General features: G+C 37.3%; 1 long non-coding RNA gene across 1 annotated transcript; it reads right to left on the reverse strand.

Annotated features, from left to right (window-relative positions):
• Positions 1 to 49: 49 nt before the first annotated feature.
• LOC140816953 (uncharacterized) lies at positions 50 to 4,619 on the reverse strand. The gene is made up of 3 exons (XR_012114696.1): positions 4,435 to 4,619; positions 2,103 to 2,284; positions 50 to 763 (listed from the first exon to the last, which is right to left on the reverse strand). It is a non-coding gene; the product is annotated as an uncharacterized lncRNA (long non-coding RNA).
• Between the last annotated feature and the right edge of the window lie 16,962 nt (positions 4,620 to 21,581).

The following is a 21,581-nucleotide window of genomic DNA, read 5'->3' on the forward strand; positions in this document are numbered from 1 at the left end:
ATAAAATAAAAATTATGATACAAAATATTTATACAAAAGTTGTTACAAAAAATAATACAAACTCACCATCATCGTGACAACACAACCATCCAAGTATGTTTTCCTTCCAGATTTTCCTTCCGAATTCACAATATGTCCAGAAATTTTATCGCATAGAAATCTATGCGCAGCGTCTCCCCATGAATATCCAAAGAAATTGGTCAAATCATCAATGTAAGAAAATACAAACCGGGGAGTCAAATAGGTACTCAGTGGAAATACTATGCAATTAAACGCAAACAAGATATACATTCTAACAAAATCATCTAAATGTGAGTCATCTTCTGATTCGGCTATTAACAACAGATTTTCAGAAATCGACTTCCTCGTGGCTTTGATAAGCCTGCAAAATAACGTGACAAAAAATCCGACTTTGTTCCGAGCTCTTGGTTTACAGGTTGGCATCCATGAGGTAGACCAATGACGATAGAAAATTCGAATGATGTGAAAGGGAAGATGATGCCCTTTCCAAAGATAAAAGAGAGTGAGTCAATGTTGAAACTCCTTAATACGACATCAACTCGGGTACTGTAGATAGACAATTTAGGCATCTTCAACCATTTACAAAAAGGAGTACCAATGATCCTTGCTCGTTGCCCCTCATTCAGTTTTGGTTCAAGTTTGTTTATTACTTTTCTAAAATAAGTAGAAGAACATCGTGACATTGCATCTTTTCTGCTCTGCATATGAGCCTCATTTTCATCAACTTTCTTTTTAACCATTTCTACATAAAAGACAAAAAGTAATAATATCAATATACAGAAATAAAAACAACATAAACTTATAAAATTAGTCCACATATTTTGTACCATAAAATTTAGTAAAATAAAAAACAAGACAAAAAAAAACAGAAACACTGCCTTCCTAGCAAAAAAAATGAAAAAACAAGGAGATGGTGGTACAGGATCGACAAAAATAATGGTTGTACAACCGAACGAAATAACTTATTTTGAAAATACAATAAATGTTAATTTTGGAATTGAAATCATAACTGTATACATGACCACATATTATTTCAAACAGTCAAATTACAGCAAATACGAATCACTAATTTTGTATATGACCATAGATTTTTTGAAATGACATAAAATATTAAATATATAAATTAACAAATGAAATAACCGTACACACACCCTATTCTTTTCATGCACCAAAAAGGGTATCCTAGAGACAGAGCGCTCCGTAATCTGCAGAATAATATTCATCAAGAAGAAAAAAACAAAAACATAGAAAATGGAGTTCTCAACAAAAAAAAAAACAACAGCAATATTTACAACATGAAATACACAATACGCAATTGTCCAAAATGATAAGAGACAGTAAAGTAAGTCAAAGACAAAAATCCATAAGCACTCAACCAGCAACTGAGCTAATGATTAATGAGCATGAGCATCAGGAGAAAACAATATGCTTACGGGTTTTAAAATTTCACGACTGCAGACAGGATGGATATCACTTCCTGTAACCCCCAGAGAATGCCAATAGGCACCACAAAATGCACGATCGCATTCTAAACCTTCAAAGAAAGGAATCTTTTGAAGCCCGTACAGATTTGTTGAAATATATGGTGAAAATACAATTTAACACCGAAGCAGTGCACCACACAGCAAATATGCACGAGAACAAATGGTTTTCCTACCAGTGCAATTTTTTTTCACTAATTTTGTACATGACCATTGATTTTTTGCATCCACTTCTTCTGAGGTCCACGAGATATATCTAATGTAAAAATCCTTTACTACACTTTTTAGAACATTGTATTTATATCCAAAAAATTAGATTGTAAAATGGAGAATTAAACTACGGAAAATATCAATTTTTACTTGCACTTGAGCACATTCAATTAATTTATCAGCATCCCGAGCCTTATAACATCATGATACACGTACCTCTTTATTTGAAATTCACACCAAACAAAGCCACTAAACTAGAAAATAATCAATTAATAAAGAAAGGGAGAAAACTCCCCCCAAAAAAATCAAACCATAGATTAATTTATGGCATTACATTACGTAAATAACATATATTTTTTTAAAATATGAATCACTAATTTAGAGACATACCTGCAACAGTCGGCGAGAAGGATGATGAATGAGGCAACGAGGGCAAATTCCTTCACAGCAGTCCAAACAAAGAAAATTCTTCTCATTCTTACAAATCGACAGAACACGCAAATAATTTTAACAAAAATGGTAAAACTCACAGTTCTCGAAGATCAATGAAAGTAATTTCTCCAATGAATAAACTACAAAAAATCGACAACAAATGTTGTAAGATCCACAAAAAACCACAAAAACATAAAAAAATTTCGAAAATGAAAAATCGGAGAAACTCACTGTAATGCCCGAGATTTTGATTCTATTAATCTGATATGATTTATTGATTATGAATTGATGTGATTATAGACGGGCTATTACGAGACCAGATTGGCCAAAACATATGAAGGGTGCAATTTTGAGACAGAACTATTGGCGCCCGAGCGGTAGAAAATAACCGCCCGAGCGCCAATGTGTAACGGGAGCATGCTTCGGGCAGAAGATGTGGCGCCCGGGCGGTAGTTTGTGACCGACCGAGCGCAAATGTGTAATCCCAAGGAGCTCGGACAGAGAATGCCGCGCTCGAGCGGTAGTTTAGCACCGCCCGAGCGCCGACCGAAATTCATGAAAAATAGACACGTATCATTAACCGAGCAAATTGATATATATATACGTATGTCTTGCTATATTCTTCAAAAACCAGCAAAAGGAATCGAGAAAAGGTTTTTGTGAAAGAGTGAAAAATCCTTACGCCTTTATACTTCAATCCGTCCGTCCGAATTGTAATCTGACTTCAGTACTGTAATCCTATCAACGTAGGCTACAACTTGGCGTAAGTTTTGCTACGTTTTGACATTCTTTGAAATTATGTCATTGTCAGAATTGAATAGGATTCATATATGATGTTCTTGATATGTTAGACATCGTAGAATCGAAGTCAGATTAAGAAACAGCTTGATTATGGAATTGTTATGAATTTTCAGACATATATCAGTTGATATTGGACAGATTTGAATTATAGATGATTGTAGAATGTATTAGATATGGGTTATGGATTGTAACTGTTATCTGGTGATGTTGTATTGACGGGGATACTAAGTTTGTACCGTTATGCCGATGATTTGAATTAAATCCAGATTAATCAGATTCAGTGTTGAATTGAGAATAGAACATTGATATTATGATTCTCGATATATCGTCTCAGATTTACAGAGACAGTCTTGAGTTCAGAACCGATATTGCTTCAGACCGAGACTACAAACGAAAGGTATAAGTCAATGTGGTATTGGGATATCGACTTGAGTTGGTTTAGACTTGAGTTTCCCTAAATCACATACTTTATTTTATTGCATTGATATTTGCATGTATTTGATTGATATACTTGTTCTCTTGATATATAGATAGCAGGTATCAGATTACTTGTTCTCTTGATATATAGACAACAGGTATTATTCGAGTAATCTTGTAAAAGAAGTGCCTGATAGTGGTGGGATCGCCACGGGCACATTGCACGATGTTACAAGATAGTCTATTGGCGATAGAGCCAAAGTCTGTCACCGGAGGATTGGCTGTCGATGTGGATAGAATTTGGTTTTCTTCTATTACTGTTGATCGATATCGTATCGGTGTGGATAGAATTGGAGCTTCTTCTATTACTGGTGATCGATATTATATCGGTGTGGATAGAATGAGAGTTCCTTCTATTACTGGTGATCGATACCATATCGGTGTGGATAGAATCAGACCTATTTCTATTACTGGTGATCGATACCGTATCGATGTGGATAGAATTGGTATTTCTTCTATTACTGTTGATCGATATGGAATGCCATCTTCTGGAAAATCGGGATCCCTAGACTAGGATTGAGTCTAGTCTAAATTGTGTAGCTACGAGTATTGTCGACAATTTGATATTAGTTATGTTTCAGATTTTGATACATATTGCTGTTACCTGTTACATGCTTTATATTTGTTTATATGATTGCATGTTTCGTTGATTTATATTGGGATTATATTCTCACCGGAATTATCCGGCTGTTGTCTTGTTTGTATGTGTACTTGACAACAGGTGGGACATGTTCAGGGTCCAGGAGATGAGGAGAGATCGTGATTAGAGTGACGGCTCCGGACTTGGATTAGAGATAGGGTTTGGACACTTGAGATTAGATGTTAAACCTTAGTTGAATAAATGCATGTAGTACATGACTTGTTCTTTTATATACTGAGATGTATATATGTTTTTATGTCACTACGTTCCGCATTATTTAAAAAAAAAAATTTAGACCCTGTTTATTATAATTGATTAATTAGTCCCAATGATTATTAAGAACATGATTAGCGTTCGGGTCCCCACACTTACGGTCTTTCTCACTTGATTTTGTTTGTTACCTCATGCGCCTTACTAATGTTTCTCCGTCGTTTTCCGAAGACCCTTTCGGCCGATGGGTTTCTCCGATCAGTGAAGAAAGTGGCTGGGTTTTCTCAAACGAGGGTCGATTTCGTGGGTTGGGGGAAGGAGGGTTTTATGACACAAACAGAGGAGAGAAAATAGAAAAGGAATAATAGAGAAGTCCGGTCCAAACAATTCCTAATAATAAAAGTCTGGTCCTACATATATTACTTAAATATTAGCTGGAAAAAAAATTAAAGAGAAATTGAATTAATAATTGATTTAGGGACTCAAAAAAAAAAAAAAATTGGATCTAGGGAGTGCAGCATATGATTTTATTAATTGGGGACTGAGCACACATTTTAAGTTTTCATGGGGTATTTTTCAACAATCCTCCCAAAAAAAATTCAATTTGTATATTATTTTATCTATTTTTTCAATCAAAATAATTAAATTTCTATAAATTCAATCATTGAATATTTTTTAAATTTATGTTAAAATATGTTTAAAGAGTATTTGTTTTATGATATGATCTAATGAAGGTTTATGATTTAAAATTTTTATTCAAAGAATATATTTAGTATGAAAGAAACTGTTCAAAACAGTTTAAATGAAGAATATTATTTATTAAAAATTTATATTTATTGAATAAATGGATTATATAAGTTAGGAACTTTGAAAGCATTGGTTTCAAACAAATAGTTAAAACTACAGAATCACCAGTACCTTTTCATAATGAAGAAATGGTTATTAGATTGTTAAACAATAAAGATATTTTACCTTATAAGAAAAATTATAGATTTACTCATATTGGTTTATTCAAATTGTCTTTAGACATTTAACTTTAGAAGGTTTACCAGAAAGCTTTATAGCAGCTTTAAGAGATGGTAGAAACTTTAATTGGAAACAATCCCTTATGAGAATAATTCAATCTAGTCTGGCTCATTGTCCATTTTATTTTGATGTTTACCCAAATTTATCTTTATCTTTTTCAGATATAAATATAATAGATATTTTAACATTAAATGTTAAAACTCATGGTTATAATTATATTCCTGGAACAGAAGTTATATGTATCTGTTATCAAATTTATTATAAACCATTATTTATACTAAATCTTATGTGTAAAAGAATAGATAAAAAATTAAATGAAACTAATTTTAATTGATCTAATATTATAAATCGTAGATCTATAAAATGAGAAGAAATTGAATTTCCAGAAAATTGGATAATTGAACAAGTTGTTCCTAAAAATCCTATAATAAAAAGAGATTTACAACACGTTATACAAAATAATGAAGGATATATATAAATATAGTTTAATAATGAGCAAAAAAGATTATTACCATTTTCTGTCTATACTAGATCAAGTCCAGTCATTCTTTTATTTCACCTTTATATTATATGGTGGACATTCCACAAATATCTAGAGCATCTACTTCTCAATTAAGAGAGAGATAGCATCTTCTATAAAAGATACAGTATAATATTTAATTATTAATCAAAATAACTTTCAAAAAGTTAGAGAAATTGATACAGTTTCAGAAAAGAATTTTACTATTTAATGGATAAAGACTTAAAAATAGATTTTTCTAAAGAATCTCGTGCTAGAGCAAAGATCAATGCAGAATTTTATCAACCCGAATGAGAATCTTTCAGAAATTGGTATTTTAAAAATTTCTTTGAACAAGAATTTGAATATATTGTTAGATAATTCTACAAATATTGTGAAAACTAAAATAGATTAATACATTTTGTTCTTTGGTTTTTTAAAACATTTATTATAAATTATATTTCTATTTTTGAAAGAAATTATAAATGTAAGGTCCATGAATTTAATTCACGTAACCTGAATGCATGCAATCTAATATTTTATTTAATAATGTGTTTAATATTTTTATGCATTTTATGCATAATTACTGCATTATAGATTTTATTTTATGAAATTTGAAAAGTGCATGCATTAGGATTTCTAGATGTATTTCGCGCTTGAACGAGGAACGAAGACCGGGGAATTATCAATTTTTTTAATAAATTATTAATTTGTATTAATTAATATAAGATGTTTTAAATGTATTTTTCAAGAATTGGGCTTTGTTGGGTATTTTTACTCGCCAGAACATATTTTTCAGTGGTACGCAAATTTTATCGAAGCAGCGGACTTTTTGAGTGTTCGGCTAATAATTTCAAAAACTTACCAAAACGAAATATTTTTCGAGGTGTGTTTAAACCTAATGAGCCTAGTTTTAAGCTTATTGGCCTTGGAACCTCTTTTAAAAATTTCTATGGCCCATTTGTGCAAACTTATCATTTTTAATTACCCCTTAAACTCACTCTAAACCTAATATTCTATACACCAGCCGACACCCCCTCCATTCAGCTCTCATTCTCTCGGTTTCAGCAACTCCCACAGCTGAAAAGATTTGGCCAAGCATCTTCCTTCAAGAAAAAGTTCTCCGGTGCTTTCCCGACGTTCGTTCTTTGACGTTCTTGCGTAGAATTCATCAAGACATGCCATGTAACATTGTTTTTGCATCATTCACGTCCGATATTGATGTTTTGTATGAATTTGTGTGAGAAAAGTTTCGATCTAGCCTTGAGCATGGGAAGTTTTCGGTTTTTACTATTTTTCTTGCAAATCCCATTATCGTTACTCACGTTTTTCTTACTCTATTGAAAGGGGCTGCGATTTCTGGTTGTTAAGGGGCTGATTATGGTGTCAAGATGTTGATTTGGGGTTAGAATCGGTTGTTGTTTGATGTACGGTGAAAGGCCGAGAGGTGCAATCAGAGGCTTGTATCGCGTGGGCTGTAGATCGAGTGAGGGGTGGTGCTAGCGATGAAAAGGCTGAACTGGGTATGGACCTGAGTCATGTCTCAGGGAGGCTGAACCACCTCTGCGGCCGTCCATGTAGTCAGTCGTGCGTGTGGGAGGGGTGAAGCTCGGTGAGGTGATGTTGGGTTCTAGCGATCATGTGCATTGTTACGGGTTGCATTGTAAGGTCCAAAAATAAGACGATGTAATCCAACTGCATGCAAATCTAGGAAATACGAAAAATGAGTAATTAACTAAAATTAATTGCTAATTAATTATGTGACTTACTTGTTTACTTGCTAAATGAGATTTAATTGTCATCATGCATAAAATGATATTTAAAGGTTATTCAAGTGGCGATCGAGGAACGGGGACCGAGGGCTGAAGAAAATGTAAAATATTTTTATTAAATGCTTATTTTTAATTATTTAAAAGATGGTCGATATTTTTAAGCATTTTCGAAAATAAGGAGTTTTGAGATGGTTTTATACGCCGGGACGTAGATTTTATCGGTGTTGGCTTTTCAAGCAAGAATCGAGCTTTTTAGCAATCCGGCTAGTAAATTCAAATTTTTATTAAAAGAAAACTTTACTATCTTTTTAATTAAAACCTAATTTAATTAATTGGGCTTTAATTTATGGCTTAATAGGCCTAATGTTTAAATTAAGGGGTAATTAGTATTTAAAGTATAAAATTTACAAAAAACCTACACAATTCTAGAAACAATTGATCGGCCACCTTGTTTTATTTTGTGAAAACTCTCCCAAATATCAACACACACACACACACGGCACCCTCAAAGTTTTCTGGAAAAGAAAAACGGCAGCAACCTTGCCTTGGAAGGTTTCACTTGGAGTTCAAGCCCGTCGTCTCCTCCGTTCTTCGTCGTCGTCGTACACCCGAGCGTTTATAACGCAAAGGCACACCTTAATCTCCCTTGACTCATCCATCATGTCATATTTATATATTTTTAAAGTGGTTTGATTGAAGCATGATACTCAAAACTTTGCTGCAAATTTCTGTCGTGCATATGCTAGCATGGGGCTGCCTTTATTCACGTTTCCTTGTTAGACTAAGGGACTGTCATGACTTAGGATTTATTAAGGGAGGGTTTTGCATGTAAGAGGGTCACAAACACTTAACCGAAACCATCTAAAATTAAAGGAAGAGAAAGAGCAGCCGCAGACAGTAGCCGAGAAGTTGCTGTCATGTGGTGGGGCGGTGTTTCAGCAGGCATCATCATCGAGGGGCCGGCCTGGGCGTGCGTTTGGGCTGGCTAGGGACTTGTGGGAGTCTAGACGAGAGTCCTAAGCAAGCTAGGTTTCGAGTTGGAGGGTTGGGAGGAGTCCTGTTACACAAGGACTCCTACCCGCGCATGCACAGAATCTGTGCGGTGGTGCGCTGTTCGCTGAGAGGGAAGGGCTCGGTCCAAGGCTCAGGGGCTGGGCTAGGGCGAGTCCTAAGGGTCTTAGGGAAGTGCACGGGTGGTTGGTTCATGGGCTGGGCTCGTTGGTAAGGGTTGGGAAGCAAATCATAGAGTCCTACCACACTAGGAGTTCTCGGCCAGAATATGGGTGACTCGGGGTGGCTCGTTTATGGGTTTTTGGGTGTTGTCGTGACAAAAATAGTGTCCAGTAGGTAACTTTAACATGTTGGGCAACTTTTGGCTCTATATGGTTCGGGATGAACTCGATAAAATTAAGAGATGGCTCGGGGTCGAATTTTAGGTGTCAAAACGAGTTTTAAAATTAAGAATTTTTGGAAAACGACTCACGGGGGTCGAGTCGTGATCCATAAGGGCTAAAATAATATAAAAATACTAAATTTAGAATTTAGGAATTTTATATTAAAGTTTGATATTTTTCGGGATTAAAACACCGTTAAAATAATTAAGAAAAGATAATTGAAAAAGTCTAAGTCTTGGGCCTAATAAAATTACGAAAAAATTCACGTAAGCTTAAATAATTATTTGGGACATGTTAGAGTCATGAAATCAAGAAAATAATCGAAAACGTAAAATGTCGAAGCCAGGGGTAAAACGGTCATTTTACACCGGGAAATTAGTAAATGTCATGGCAGTGCCCGAAATGCTGTTTTTACGTTATTATGATGATTTTGAAATGTTTATGAATTTCTCATGATTAAATTATGATTTTTAAATGTCTAAAGAATTTTCATGATTGAAGAAGACATTTAAAATACATGTTGCATGCTTGGTTTAAAAATGTAAAATGTTATGTCATGCACGTTTTTAATAAGTGATGTGAATGAACTACGTTGAATGAAGTGAAGTGATTGTGACTAGTTCGTTAATAGTGGCGATATCGTGAGGGTGATGGTCCCAGTGGGAGCCCGACGATCGTGTTTCCATTATTGCGAACAAGAGGTTAAGAGGTTATGAGGTTTTGAGGTAAGGATAGGAATGTCGTGAGGGGAGAAGCCCATTGGGAGCCCCCGACGATCGTATTTCTATTCGATTCATGTTAGGCCAGGGCCCAGTTGACCGGTGAGAGTGTTGCTGGTGTCCCCCTGCCGCCCAGTACTGTGGTTATATTTCTGATGGATCCATCGATATGTCATGTCATGAGAGGAAAGTCACAATTAACGATCTAAATTCAACAAAGGATAAAGAAAGAGGAAAATGTTATGATTATGTCAAAAGGATTTTTATGTCATGTTGAGGAAAATGTTAAGTTATGCATATCATGAAATGTTTTTTTTCTTAAAAGTATTTTTCACTGTTATATGTTGACTGTATTATATATTACTCGTTATCAAGATTATGGTGTGTTGAGTCTTTAGACTCACTAGGTGTGATGGATGCAGATGTTGATGTAGGAGGACTTGACGGATGATCTGGACTGGACTGAAGGTGCACACAACCCGAGGACCAGCGCTACACTTTCCGCATTATGATTTAGTTTTATTTTAAAGATTTTTAATTATGCGTTTGAGAGATTTTTGAGAGTTTAGTATGGGCTATACTTTCAACATTTATTGCTTTTTAGGTTTGGTAAAACGACATACAATTTCTAGTTTGACAATTTCCTTTCAATTTTCAAATACTAGTTAGACGATTTAATTTAAAATGGTGCAAGATTATTTTATGTGCATGTGCATGTGCATGCAATGTTCGAAAATTTGAGAGTTTAAAAAAATAAAAAATTCTAGTACTTTTAAAGCAATAAAAAGATCAGGACGTTTCAGTTGGTATCAGAGCAGTGGTTCCTGTAAAGGGTTGTGCCACCATCAGCGCTGGGAAGATCAGTCGTCAAGCCTCAATTTGTAAGTTTACATGCTTTATGTGATTTTATGATTTGACCTGCATGAAGTTATGAATATTATGTTTACGATGCATGTTTATTAGCTTTTGAGTATTTATGCTTTGCATGCTTAATTTGCTAATTGAGTTAGGAATTGTCGCATGATTAGAGAACTTAGATTTAAACGCATGTTGGTTACGTTAGAATTTGGAAAACATTCAGATATTATGCCTCCTAGACGTGCTCACGCTCACGAGAACCAAGCCGAGAACAGTGTTAACCGACGAGGGAACAGTCAAGGAAATGCACCACCACCACCACCACCACCCCCACCAGGGGATCCTGCTACTCGTGCCTTAGAAGGCATGACTCGTCTCTTTGAGCAACAGATACAGCAGCAACAGTTGCAACAGCAGCAGTTACAACTGCAGTTACAGCAGATGCAGCAGCAGCAGCCGCCACCTAGGCCACCGCAGGATATTTATGAGCAGTTCCGGAGGCTAGGGCCAAAGAAATTTTCTGGCACCACCGACCCATTTGCTGCTGAGAGTTGGATCCGTTCGCTAGAGTTGAATTTCCGCTATCTAGACATGGGAGATGCCGACCGTGTGAGGTGCACTACTTATCTGCTGAGGGATGATGCTTCTTTATGGTGGGAGGGAGCCGAGCATGGTGTTGACCTTGCTACACTCACATGGGCTCAGTTCAAGACGAAATTTTATGAGAAATACTTCACTGCTGATGTCCGGAGTCGGATAAAGAGGGAATTCATGACTCTCCGTCAGGGAGACGTACCTGTTGCTGACTTTGTGAAGAAGTTCGATAGGGGTTGCCACTTTGTGCCCCTTATTGCAGGAGATGCGGAAGAGAAGCTTAGGCTTTTCATGGATGGCCTACGACCTACTGTTCGGGATAAAGTCATGATGATGAATCCGGGGAATTACGCTACGGCAGTTACATGTGCTTATCGGGCTGAGCAATCCTTGAGGGATATTGACTTTGAGCTACAGCGGAAGAGGCAACAGCATCATAATAATAATCAGCCTGCCAAGAAGCCATATGCGGGACCTCCTAGACCTCAAGGGCCTCAAAAGCCCCAAGGTCAAGTTAAGAAGCCAGTGCCGCCAAAGCCACAGAATCCGGGAGCACTGAAAGCCTAATGAGAGACAACCTTGCAAGCAGTGCAACCGTTTTCATCTTGGCAAATGCGAATGGGGATCTCGTAAATGTTTCTTCTGCAAAGAGGATGGACACATAGCCAATGATTGCCCAAAGAGATTAGCAGCTACTACGGCCCGAGCTTATGTGATGAACGCCGAGGAAGCTGAAGGGGAGGCAGACACTACACTCATCACGGGTAACCTAGTCATTTAACATTTTTATATTGCTTATTTCTGCATGAAATGTTAAATTGGTTATTAAGATTGAATTGTGATTAAGTTTCAACCTAGAATAAATTAGGTTGCATGTTCTGCTTAGTTGGACTTAATCAATGATTCTAGAAACCATTGAGAAATGATTTGAATTTTGTGCCTTATTTTATGTGAAGGATGTTATAATTCCAAATAAAAAGTTTTAGGGCCAAAATTAAAGAAAATCTTGAAGAGGGGTTTCGAATTATTTTGGGGGCCAATGTGCAATTTTCGGAAATTTAAGGGGCTAAGATGCAATAACTCGAATTTAAGGAACCTAAATGAAAAATTCTGAATTCTTAAGGATCAAAATGCAATTCTCGATCATCAAAGATTAAATCAGAACTTCGAACAATATAAGGACTTAATTGCAATAATTCGAAATTATGGGTCAATTTTGCAAAATTCCAAAAGTTAAGGGACTAAAGTGCAAATCTTCCTAGAAATGTTTAAGATCAACACGAAATCTTCGTCCATCCTTGGGAATTAATGATAGTAAATCCTTAAGTTTCAAACCGAAAAGATTTAAAAGACTTTTCAATCACAGGGAGGATCATCATTCTAGGGGTAGCTACCTATGCTTTGCTAGATTCAGGAGCTACACATTCCTTCATATCAGAAACCTTCACCAAAAGACTGAATATTACTCCTCAAGATATGGGTTTGGGTTTCAAGGTTTCGATTCCTTCCGGTGATCAGATGCTCACATCTAAGATTGTTAAGAATCTGGAGCTTCGTTTATTCAGAGATGTCGTTTGGGCAGATCTTATTGTGCTTCCCATGCCCGAATTCGACATTATACTTGGGATGGATTGGCTATCAGCGAATGGAGCTTCGATTGATTTCCGTCAGCGATCTGTATCTATCAGGCCACCCAGTGGCAAATCTTTTGTTTTCGAGGCGGCGAGAAACAAGCAAATGCCGCACATTATCTCTTGTTTATGTGCGAGGAAGCTTATTAAGCGTGGATGTCCAGCTTATCTAGCTTGTGTCACCACTACACATGAACCCATCAGCCAGAGGTTAGAGGATGTTGATATTGTGAGAGACTTTCCTAGCGTCTTTCCCGAAGACGTTTCTGGCATTCCACCCGATCGGGAGGTGGAGTTCTCTATTGATCTCATGCCGGGCACTGTTCCTATATCTAAAGCACCATATCGTCTAGCACCCGCCAAAATGAAAGAATTGAAAGATCAAATTCAAGAACTGCTAGACAAGGGTTTCATTCGCCCTAGTTACTCTCCATGGGGCGCTCCAGTGCTATTTGTGAAAAAGAAAGATGGTAGCATGCGTCTTTGCATTGATTATCGGGAGCTCAACAGGGTCACCATAAAAAATAAGTATCCATTACCGAGAATTGAGGATTTATTCGACCAATTGCAAGGAGCTTCGATATTCTCTAAAGTTGATCTGCGATCGGGATACCATCAGTTGAAAGTTAAGGAGTCTGATGTGCACAAGACGGCATTCCGCACAAGATATGGGCACTATGAGTTTATGGTCATGCCCTTTGGGTTGACCAATGCGCCAGCGATCTTCATGGATCTCATGAATCGCGTCTTTCAGCCGTTTCTGGATCAATTTATTATTGTCTTCATTGATGACATTTTGATCTATTCCAAGAGCAAAGAGGAGCATAGCCGTCATTTGAATACCGCACTGCAAGTACTGCAAGATAGAAAGCTGTATGCAAAATTCAGTAAGTGCGAGTTTTGGCTTGATAGAGTGGCGTTTTTAGGCCACATCATCTCTAGTAGTGGAGTAGAGGTCGATCCAAGTAAGGTGGAAGCAGTGAGAGAGTGGCCAGTACCAAAGAGCGTCACCGAGATTCGCAGTTTCTTGGGACTAGCTGGCTACTATCGCAAGTTTATTCAGGGGTTCTCATCTATAGCGGTACCCATGACCGCCTTGACAAAGAAAAATGCAAAATTTGTTTGGGGACCCGAGTGCCAAGACAGTTTTGACAAGTTGAAGCAACCCTTGATTTCAGCGCCAGTGCTATCTATGCCATCAGGGCAAGGGGATTATGTTCTTTATACCGACGCTTCTAAGCTTGTTCTAGGCGCAGTTCTTATGCAAAACGACCGAGTTATCGCCTATGCGTCAAGACAGTTGAAAATTCATGAAAAGAACTACCCCACTCATGATCTTGAGCTTGCAGCAGTAGTCTTCGCACTGAAAATTTGGAGACACTACCTTTATGGGGAGAAGTGCAAGATATTCACCGATCATAAAAGTTTGAAATACTTCTTCACCCAAAAGGAGTTGAATATGAGGCAGCGCAGATGGCTTGAATTGGTAAAGGACTACGACTGTGAAATTAGCTACCATCCGGGAAAAGCTAACGTAGTGGCAGATGCATTGAGTAGAAAGGCAGCAGTTATCGCTCAATTATCACTCCAAAGACCGTTGCAGTCCGAGATACAGCGGTTTGAGCTTGCAGTTTATGTCAGGGGCGAGGCCCCTAATCTTGCCACGATATCAGTCCAGTCGACATTGAGAGATCAAATCCGTGATGGACAGTACACTGATGAGCAGTTGCAAAAGTGGAGAACTAGAGATGAGGCTAAGGGCCAGAATCTATATTCAGTAGTGGATGGTTTAGTCCGTTATCGTGACCGTCTATGGGTTCCCAGTGACGATTCCTTGAGCAATCTTATTATGAGGGAAGCCCATGACACGCCATATTCCATTCATCCTGTAATGCTCGAGAATTAATTATTATAATCAGACATTGATTATTGACATGATTGAGGTTATAAGAACTCAAATGACGAGGTCGGGCATCGTTATAATATAAGCCAAGATGTTCAACCGAACATCTCGATCTCGAGATGTTCGGCCGAACATCTCAAAAGAAATGACCAGCGCACATGCGCGAAGAAACACGCGCATATGCGCGAGGGGTCCAGAAGCCCTCGCGCATATGCGCGAGAAAATGCGCGCATATGCGCGACAGCTCCAGAATCTTTGGCGCATATGCGCGAGATGAAGCGCGCATATGCGCGAGTGGTGTTTTGGCAAATTTTGGAGAAGCCACGTACGATTTACATGCAATATATATATATATGCATACAACCGATTCTTCCTTCAGAATTGAGCAAAAGAATCGAAGGAGGAAAGCTTCAAGTTTTTGTGAGTGAGAAATTGATTGTTACGCAAGATCCGTCCGTCTGTTTTCAAATCCGAGTACAGTACTGTATTCCTATCGACGTAGGCTACAACTGGACGTAAGTTTTGCTACGTTTTGATATGATTTGAAATTATGGTATTGTCAGAATCTAATATGATTCATATATGATGTTCTTGGCATGTTAGACATCGTATAATCGAAACCGGACTGAGGAACAGATACCATATGAAATTGTTATGATTTTTAGAGTTGAGTTGATTGAGAATTGATATCAGAATTGAGTTGTTATCGAGTATGAGATATTAGAATTAATATCTGATTGATATGGTATTATTGGGTATATTGATATTATACCGTTATGCCATCGATATTGAATTAGGTTAAGTATTGAGCAGAACAGATTTGATTCGAGTGGTGTATTGATATTATACTCCTCGATATTGTTCTTGTCAGATTGAGTATTGACAGATTTGAGTTCGAGACTTCGACAGAATCAGAGTATCAGAAAGAAAGGTATAAATTAATGTTGAGTTGGGATTGCACAACTCGAGTGAGGTTTGACTCGAGTTTCCCTAAATCACATACTTTTACTTATTGCATTGATATTTGCAATTGATGAGACTTATGATTGTAGTCTATTGATTTATAGCTACTGTATGATAAGATTGATATTTGTAGCCTATTGATTTATAGCTACTGCATGTAATGACTGCTGATTCGCTAGTCATTGACTGATTTGCTTAGATACTGAATGCATGTATTGATTACTGAGTCGTTGAGTCATAGGCTGATTCGCCTAGTCACCGGCTGATTCGTCGGGTTATTGGCTGATTCGTCTGGTTATTGACTGATTCGTCTAAACTTAAGCTGATTCGCTTAATTACAGGCTGATTCGTCTGGTTATTGGCTGATTCGCCTAATTCTTGACTGATTCGTCAATTCTGCGGCTGATTCACCCAGATACTGGATATATGAATGATATCGATGTCGTGTAGGGATTGATTCATTTCTAGCGACTGAGATTCGGTATATTTATCATTATCCAGACACCGGGATCCCTAGGATAGAGTTGAGTCGAGTATAAGACGACGCGTTGTTGAGTCAAGTCTGAGTCTGAGTATGATTCTTTGCTTGATATTAATTATGTTTCAGATTTGAGACATGTTATGAATATTTGTTATATGCTTTTATATATGTTTTTATATGATTGCATGTGTACATTGTTTATACTGGGATATTTATATCTCACCGGAGTTATCCGGCTGTTGTCTTGTTTTGTATGTGTACATGACAACAGGTGGGGCTGGATCAGGGTCAAGAAGAGGATGAGAGAAGATTAGATAGCGTGGAGATCCGGGCTTCGAAGCAACATAAGATTCAGCACTGATATGTAGTTGAACCTAGTTGAATTCTTGTAGATAACACAAGATTTGTATGTTCATGTTTAATATGTAATTTTTGTGAATTACATTACGTTTCCGCTTTGTATTTATAAAAAAAAAATATATATATATATATATAGACCCTGTTTTATAATTGATTTATTAGTCCCAATGACGATTAAGAAGATGATTAGCGTCCGGGTTCCCACAACAGGTGGTATCTGAGCTGTAGGTACTAGAACTGTAGATTCTTGAGATTGAGATAGAAGAGGCTAGTGAGCGGGGTAAATTGAGGTTTTCTTTCCTGCTTTTGAATGCTAGCATGTCGTACTGCTTTATATAATACCTGTTACTTGATTTATCTGATTTGATTTTGTAATATGTATTATTGGGAACGAATCTGAATTGATTCTCGATCAGCAGTATGATGATCGGAGGAGAGACTAAATTGAAACAGGTGTGTTGGATTGGATTACTAATCCTTTTGAGTTTCAGATATGCCTCCCAGAAGAATACCAGAACAGGGTAGTACATCAAATCCTCCAATGGATGTAACACCGACTCCAATGGAAACCTTGCTGAAGAGGTTTCAGTCATTCAAACCACCCACTCTGACGGGTACTGAGACATCAGTCGAGTGTGAGAGTTGGTTAGGTAGCATTGAGTTGCTGTTTGATTAACTGGAGTACAGTGCTGAGCGCCGGATTAAATTTATTGGGCACCAGTTGCTTGATGTTGCACAAAGCTGGTGGGTTACAATGAAGAGGGCCTTGGAGCAGCGAGGTACGATTTTTACTTGGGATGTATTTAAAACTGAGTTTTATCAGAGATTTTTCCCAATATCGTACAGAAAAGACAAGGGGGCGGAGTTTGCCAATTTGAGACAGGGTCAGCTGAACATTGAAGAATATGTGACCAAGTTCTCTACCTTGTTGAAGTTTGCTCCACATGTGGCTGGAAATGACGAAGCCGTTGCTGATCAGTTCACCAATGGCTTGAATCCCGATATTTTTACATTGGTGAACACAGGACGACCGAATAACTTTGCTGATGCCATGAATAGAGCAAAGGGCGCTGAAGCGGGCCTGATAAGGCAGAGAGGAGCTGAATTTGTTCCTCCAGTGTTGAGACCACCGCAACCACCTCCTCGATTCGAGAGTGGCAGTAGTAGTAGTGGAAGAAAAGATTTTCTGAAGGCTAGAGGAATGCAGTTTAAGAAGTCTGGCAGCAGTTCTTCTAGCTCTAGTGGTTCTCAGCAGAGTTATACTGGTGTTTACTGCGGAAATTGTGGCGGAAGACATTCCACTGAACAATGCCAAGGAGTACTTGGTAGCTGCCACTTCTGCAAACAACAGGGACATTTTGCCAGAGTATGTCCACAGAGGGGTTCCCAAAGATCCCAGGGAGCCGAACCATCTGGACCAGCGGCACAGTGGAGTAGAAGATCAGCTGCCGTCCCTTCATTTCAGCCAGCACCATCTCAGTCACAGCAGAGGCCAGACAGTTGGCCAACCTCCTAGACAGCAGGCCAGAGTATTTGCTTTGACTGAGGAGCAGGCTCAGGAAGCACCAGATGATGATGTTGCAGGTAACTGATTTGTTTAATTATCCTGCATATGTATTGAGGGATACTGGTGCTTCATATACTTCTATTTCTGAGAGATTTGCATTGATGCATGCATTATCTGTTGAGTCCCTATTTACTGTAGTATTTGTTTCTGTTCCTTTGGGAATTGATCTTGTATCAGCGATTTCTGTTAGATCTTGTATACTACAGTAGGATAAGAATGAGATCGAGTTAGATTGTGTGGTAGATGATATTTTACTTGTGTTCTATGATTTTTGAACTGCATTACTGATATTGATATGCTGACCAAGTACAGAGCTACCATCGATTAATTTCAGAAGATGGTGAGAAATGGACCTGAGATAGCTTGGGGATGAATATTGTACGATAAGGATTCTAGACTGAGAATTCCTTTGATATTCGTACTAGCTATGACTCGATTATTACAGAAAGGAGCAGAGTGACTCCTTATGTATTCAGTTGATTTACTGAAAAGTTGAGTTTATCATTGGCTGATTTACCAATGATATGAAAGTTGTTAATGTTTTCCCCAGATAAGACTTCAGATCTGATTTCAGAGAGATTGATTTTAACCTTGAATTGATATTAGAAACGGTTAAATGGTGAATCTTGATTGAGACAGATTGTGTTCAGGGATTGTTATATCTGAAAATGATGTATCTGTTGATTCTAGCAGAGTTAAACCGTGATTAGTCAGCTGAGGTTGACATCAGTGTCGGACAGTTGCGGTTTATGAATTTAGCATGTTTTGAATCTGATTGAATATTGATGTTATTCTGAACACGTGGTTGAGACTGATTGTAGACAATGAAGATTATATTGTACCGTCTGAATCAGAGCTGATTTTGAAACGTTAGCAGTTCAAAAAGCTGATTAGAATGTTTAGAACTCAATATCGATAATCAGAACAGAGTGTCGATCAGAGTAACAGATATGTGATTGTGTATGTTGTATGAGATTGATTATTCTGTGATGTCAGATGTGTCAGAATTGTACAATAAAGCTTGATATTGATAGTCAGAGCCGAATACCAGGTAGGTATTTCCTCTTTAATTTATGTTATTAACTGAATTGTGTATATCAAATAGTTCGAATAAGAAAGAACAGATATTGTCAGAAGCTTACAGTCATGGATTCTGTGTTCAGTCTGATGATTGAGATTGTATTGTATTCGAACAGATAGTGGTGATATAGACAGATGAAATCAGTTATAACAGAATTGTATTGAAATGTTGGCAGAAATTGTACTGATATGTCTAAATTTCTAACAGATAAGATAGAAAGATAGAAATCAGGAGAATTATTACAGAATTGTAAAGTTCTAAATAGAAATGAGAGTACATTTCTATAGCCTTCGTAATGAAATTACCGTCATTTTACAGATTGTAATATGATATGATTAAGATTGACAGATTGTTCAATCTATATCTATCAGTTTGTACTAGATAATGTACAAACATGATCAAATGACACCGATTGATGTCAGAGAAGTGGTCAGAAATATCAGAATGCCACCATAGAATGTATCAGAAGAGTGATTAGACTGCACTGAATGCCTAAATTGACGATATCATACCATGATTTTTTGGTTGATTTTGTATTTTGGCAGAATAGATCACAAACTCTTTCATCTATCGTCTATAGATTGACGGATAATCAGAGCAAATTATCCGGATACTGGAGAATATCCAGGAACTATAGTGCTAGATTTTAGCACTAGTTGACATAATTTATTGTCATTTGTGAATTTGCGTACAACAACAACTATCAAACGAGTATTGAGATGGCTCCTTTAGAAGTGTTGTACGGAAAGAGGTGTCGATCCCCTCTTTATTTGAATGATAACTCTGAAGTTCTTGAGATTGGATCTGAAATGATTAGGGATATGATTGAAAAGATGAAGAAAATTCGAAGGAAGATGAAGATAGTTCAGAATGGACCGATTTAAGATACCAACGTCAGATGATGACGAGTGGTATTTGAAGCTGAAGACTGTAGATGTCTTTGATAATAGCAGATGGTACGGATATGTGATGAACTATAGATTGGTTTATACGGACATTGTATAGCCAGTAATGCGAGATTGATTCCGTCAGAAGGATTGGAGAAGTATTATGACATTATACTTAGTGAATTCTTATTCCAGACCGGAATCAGATATTTGAGTTTTTGTTTAAACTCTATATATACATTTCTTCTGAATCGATTACTTGTGAGTTCGAGGACGAACTCAGATCTAAGAGGGGGAGAAATGTAATGCCCGAGAATTAATTATTATAATCAGACATTGATTATTGACATGATTGAGGTTATAAGAACTCAAATGACGAGGTCAGGCATCGTTATAATATAAGCCAAGATGTTCAACCGAACATCTCGAGATGTTCGGCCGAACATCTCAAAAGAAATGACCGGCGCACATGCGCGAAGAAACACGCGCATATGCGCGAGGGGTCCAGAAGCCCTCGCGCATATGCGCGAGAAAATGCGCGCATATGCGCGACAGCTCCAGAATCTTTGGCGCATATGCGCGAGATGAAGCGCGCATATGCGCGAGTGGTGTTTTGGAAAATTTTGGAGAAGCCACGTACGATTTACATGCAATATATATATATATGCATACAACCGATTCTTCCTTCAGAATTGAGCAAAAGAATCGAAGGAGGAAAGCTTCAAGTTTTTGTGAGTTAGAAATTGATTGTTACGCAAGATCCGTCCGTCTGTTTTCAAATCCGAGTACAGTACTGTATTCCTATCGACGTAGGCTACAACTGGACGTAAGTTTTGCTACGTTTTGATATGATTTGAAATTATGGTATTGTCAGAATCTAATATGATTCATATATGATGTTCTTAGCATGTTAGACATCGTATAATCGAAACCGGACTGAGGAACAGATACCATATGAAATTGTTATGATTTTTAGAGTTGAGTTGATTGAGAATTGATATCAGAATTGAGTTGTTATCGAGTATGAGATATTAGAATTAATATCTGATTGATATGGTATTGTTGTGTATATTGATATTATACCGTTATGCTATCGATATTGAATTAGGTTAAGTATTGAGCAGAACAGATTTGATTCGAGTGGTGTATTGATATTATACTCCTCGATATTGTTCTTGTCAGATTGAGTATTGACAGATTTGAGTTCGAGACTTCGACAGAATCAGAGTATCAGAAAGAAAGGTATAAATTAATGTTGAGTTGGGATTGCACAACTCGAGTGAGGTTTGACTCGAGTTTCCCTAAATCACATACTTTTACTTATTGCATTGATATTTGCAATTGATGAGACTTATGATTGTAGTCTATTGATTTATAGCTACTGTATGATAAGATTGATATTTGTAGCCTATTGATTTATAGCTACTGCATGTAATGACTGCTGATTCGCTAGTCATTGACTGATTTGCTTAGATACTGAATGCATGTATTGATTACTGAGTCGTTGAGTCATAAGCTGATTTTCCTAGTCACCGGCTGATTCGTCGGGTTATTGGCTGATTCGTCTGGTTATT

Source organism: Primulina eburnea, chromosome 16 (assembly GCF_022965805.1).
Source record: "Primulina eburnea isolate SZY01 chromosome 16, ASM2296580v1, whole genome shotgun sequence".
NCBI lineage: Eukaryota > Viridiplantae > Streptophyta > Magnoliopsida > Lamiales > Gesneriaceae > Primulina > Primulina eburnea.